Raw genomic sequence first — 5,068 nt, 5'->3', positions numbered from 1 at the left:
GAGAGCTGGCTGGTTGCATAGTGGTTGGGGCATTGGACTCCCCCATGACTGACTGCAGTTCGAGTCCTGGACCTGGCTGGTGGCTTGCTATCACTCCCTCTTTCTTTGTCTGGTCAAATTTAAAAATGAAAGTAATAAAATTAGAGAAGATTCCTCATGGCTCCTGCAAAGTAGTCATTTCAGGGTAAAAGAGAAATGAAGAGTTCCTACTGATAATTCAGCCTCCAGCAAACAAACTAGCATGGCAGGAGAGGCAAGGCCTTCAGCAGAAGATTCCTCATGGCTCCTGCGAAGTAGTCATTTCAGGATGACTAGAAATCACCACAGGACCACAAGAAATATGGGAAAGCAAGAAAATACCTCTCTTCCAAGGGAAAAGAATAACTCCTCTTCATCCACAAGTGGTTCAATGAGAATCATGGAAATGTCTGATAAAGAATTTAGAACATTCATAATGGCGAAGCTAACATAGATGGAAGAGAAGAGAGACAATGAACTGCAAAAGAGAAAGGAGAAAGAAGTTGATGAGTTCTAGGAGGTGAGGAAATTCTTGCAAGATCTAAAAGAGGAATTACATACTTTAAAAAAGAATCAAATGGAACTGTTAGAGATGAAGGCTATAATACAGGAAGTCAAAAGCTCCCTTGAAAGTATTAAAAGCAGACTAGATCATACAGAAAATAGAATCTCAGATGTAGAAGAGAAAATTGCTGGCCTAGAAAAATCCACCACAAAGACTGAGAAAAATGCCCCAAAATTTGAGAGTAATATACGAGAAGTACTAGATACCATCAAACATCCAAACATCCGGATAATTGGCATTCCAGAAGGCGAAGAGACTCATAAAGTCATTGATAATCTATTCCATGAAATCCTGCAAGAAAACTTTCCAAACCTAGAAAGGCATTCAAAGGTCCAGTCCCAAGAAATACAAAGGACCCCAAATAGAATCAACCCAAGAAGATCTTCTCCAAGACACATTATAGTCAGGTTGACCAAAACCACAGACAAAGATAAGATACTAAGATTGGCGAGAGAAAAACATCAAGTTACCTACAAAGGATATCCCATCAGGCTAACAGCAAACCTCTCATTGGAAACAATGCAAGCAAGGAAAGAATGGAAAAATGTATTCAAAGTGTTAAGAGAAAAGCAATTTCAGCCAAGAATACTGTACCCAGCAAGATTATCTTTCATATGGGAAGAAAAGACAAGAACATTCTCAGATAAACAAAACCTGAAGGAATTTACCAGCACCAGACCAGATCTCCAAAAAGTTCTCAAGGGAGTGCTATACCAGGAAAATTAAATACAGACACACAGTGGCCAATTTAATCGTAGGAACAATTCTGGAGTTGAATATTATGCCCCATAATTTAATCAGGAAAATTGAACCACAACAGAAGATAAAGTACATGAGACTGAATTGGTGAAGTATAATTTTATGACTTTTGACTAAAATATTGCTGATTTTCTTGTAGGCTTTGTTATCTGGCTGTAAGGATTGTGTCCTGTCTTGAGATATGGATAGGTTCATGCACCTACCATGTGAACAGAATCCTAACCTGTTTCCTGACTTTAAGCAAAGTTCTTTAGCATTTCTTTGATTTAAGTTAAAACTGGTTTTCTTAAGAGTACCAAGTGAACTTGCTATTGAAAGTAGTTAGATTATTTAAGAAATTGTGTGATCAATTCAATGTTGGGGGAAAGAAATGGAAGACAACTGTAGATACCAGAGATAGTGTGAGAAGAGGGTGGGAAAGAACAGAGGGTCAGAAATAGGAGGTAAAAAAAAAATTATAGAAACTAGAAATGGAAAATTTTGATAATAATATGCATGATTAAGCCACTATGCAGTATATTCTGGATGGGAAATCACATTTTGTATGCTGTGATGGTGTTTAAGGAAAGAATGTAAATTAAGTTAAAAAAAGTTTCAGGAAAAAATAAACTAAAACTGTTTTTCTTGAAATTAAACAAAAAAATGCATTAAAAATACCTGTTCGATGCCTGCAGTAAGATATACAGCCCCAACTAGGTGCTACTTTATAGGATGTTCATACTACTCACTGAGGCTTATGCCTAAAGTTGGATTTGTTGTGTTCATGGAAATGTATATATCAGCTGTGCTTGCTATGAAAATACTTAGATTAATTAAGATATTTAGTTACTCAATAAAATGTATGTGTGGGGGGAAGTATAGAAAGCAAACATAGATACTAGAGATAGTGTGGGAGGAGAGTGGGAGACAGCCGAGGGTAAGAGATAGGGAATCAAGGATGGGGAAAAAAAAGCAAAACATACAGGAAACAAGAAATGGAAAATTATTTGTTGACAATAACATGTATGTTGGTGTGCTTGATTGAGCCAATATACAGTGTACTCTGGATGGAAAATCTCATTTTGTATGCTGTAATGAAGTACAGTGAATGAATGTAAATAAATAAATAAATTTAATTTTAAAAAATGAAATAAAGTTAAATAAGTAATCTAAAAAAAAGACAGAGTTTAGTAATTTTCCCTCCTTACACAGGTGTAAATAGCCATTGAACCCAAAGAAGTATAGGAATAGAGCCCAAAGCCAGCAGATGGCGTAGTGGTTACATTGCTGGACTCCCACATGGCTGACTGTGGTTTGAGTCCTTGACCTGGTGGCTTGAAAATCATGTTGGGTGTGTGTGTGTGCATGCGTGTCCCAGGTCCCAGGGAGAGAATGGAGGAGAAGGGATTGTGGCGTGGCCATAATCCCTGGGCAGTGATTTCTCACTTTCCCTTTCACTATCTCTGTCTCCTTCTCTCTCCAATGAGCACCGATGCCCTAAGACAAAAATGTCTAAAATAAATAGATAAAAATAAAAAGGAGTAGAGCCCATGACCTTAACTATTGTGATATGTCCGATAGAGTTGGAAGGGATTTCAACAGGTCAGCAAATCCAGCTCCTTTACTGTATTTCTGCAAAATATAAGATAGTGATAAGAACTTAATTAATTAATTAATTTATTTATTAATTAATTTATTTTTTGAGAGGTTTTCACTATAGGGCACGTGCGCTCGCCAGACAGACAGAGAGAGACATAGAGACAGAAAGCGAGAAATCACCCCCCAGGGGGGATGGTCACGCCACAATCCCTTCTCCTCCATTCTCCTCTCGGGATCTTGGGCACACATGCACATGCGCCCAGCGTGAGTTTTAAGCCACCGGGTCCGGGATGCCAACTGCGGTCAACTACGTGGGAGTTCAGCGACATAGCCATTACGCTAACTGCTGGTTCCCATAAGAACTATATTTAATCTATAGGTCATCTTGGGTAGTATTGTTTTCTTTCGCTCCTTTACTTTTTAAAATTTTATTATTGGGACCAGCAGTTAGCATAATGGCTATGTCGTCGCAGGACTCCCACATAGTCAACCGCAGTTCACGTCCCAGACCCAGTGGCTTAAACTCACGCTGGGCGCGTGTGCGTGCGTGCCCGCCCAAGATCCCGAGAGGAGAATGGAGGAGAAGGGATTGTGGTGTGGCCATCCCCCCTGGGGGGTGATTTCTCACTTTCTGTCTCTGTCTCTCTCTGTCTGTCTGGTGAGTGCATGCGCCCTATAGCAAAAACCTCTCCAAAAAATTTTTTTTATTATTATTATTTTTTTCCTATAGGGTGCATGTACTCGCCAGGGAAAGACAGAGAGAGAAATAGAGAAAGGGAGATGGAAAATGAGAAGTAATTCCCCAGGAGGGACGGCCACACTGCAGTCTCGTCTCCATTCTCTTGGGAAGTTGAGGCATGAAAACTGGAGCCTCCTTTCCCCTGCCAGTTGTGTATAGCAGGGCCCAATTCTTCATCCCAGTGTTAAAAAGGTCTGAAAAAGGCCCAGCACTGTGCCTGGCAAAGAAAACAGGGTAGGCTAGGTGAAAGCAAGGGAACCCACAATGTGCCTGGTGGGATTTTTCAAGCCACTGGGTCTTGGTCTTGAACCATGTGGGTATCTAGCACCTTAATCACACCACCTGCTGGCCCCATTCTTTCTTTCTTTTTTTTTTTTTTTTAAAAGAATTATTATTATTGGGAACCAGCAGTTAGCATAATGGCTATGTCGTTGGACTCCCACGTAGACAACCACGGGTCGAGTCCCGGACCTGGTGGCTTAAAACTCATGCAGGGCGCGTGTGCGTGCGTGCGTGCCCAAGATCCCGAGAGGAGATCAGAGGAGAAGGGATTGCGGCGTGACCATCCCCCCGGGGGGTGATTTCTTGCTTTCTGTCTCTCTGTCTCTGTCTGTCTGTCTGGTGAGCGCACGTGCCCTATAGTGAAAACCTCTCAAAAAAAAAAGAATTATTATTATTTTTTAAAAATTTCATTTATTTGTTATTATTCAGTTGGATGACAGAGAGGAGAGAGAGAGAGAGAGAGAAAGAAAGCAAACCACCAGGTCCAGGACTTGAACTGTAGTTGGCCATGTGGGAGTCCAGCACCTTAACCACCATACCACCTGCTGGCTCCCAAGAATTATTTTTTAATTTAACTTTATTTATTCAATTTATCTATTTTAATTTGACCAGAGAGGGCCAGAGAGAGAGAGAAAGAGAGAAAGTGAGAAAGGAAGCCCCCAGATCTGAGTAGTCTGGGACTCAAACTGCAGTTGGCCATGTGAGAGTCCAGCGCCCCCAACCACAATGCCACCTGCTAGCCACCCCCATTCTTTTCTTTAATAGACAGTGTGGGCTCACCAGAGCAAGTCAGAGAGGTAGAGAGATGGAAAGTGAAAAAAGCACCCACCATGGGGCATGGTCATGCCATAATACCTACTCCTAAACTTCTCTCTCTTGCTAGGATTTTGGGAATGCATGCATCTATACCCTGCATGGTTTTCAAAGCTGCCAGGCCTACACAGTAGGCTATGTAGGCCCCAGCTGCTTTAACTGCCAGTCTATGGGGTGTCCTCAGTACTGTTTCCTAAAGATTTTTAAACCTTCCAGTCCATGAACATTGGGTGTCTTTACATTTCCAGGTCTTTTCATTTCTTTCAGCAATATTTTTTTAGCTTTCAACGTACACCTATTTCCACTTCTTTCCC

The sequence above is a fragment of the Tupaia chinensis genome, unplaced genomic scaffold, assembly GCF_000334495.1.
Source record: "Tupaia chinensis unplaced genomic scaffold, TupChi_1.0 Scaffold144899_1, whole genome shotgun sequence".
NCBI classification, from domain to species: Eukaryota; Metazoa; Chordata; class Mammalia; order Scandentia; family Tupaiidae; genus Tupaia; species Tupaia belangeri.
The sequence above is the reverse complement of the archived record's forward strand: the minus strand, read 5'-3'. Positions refer to the sequence as shown.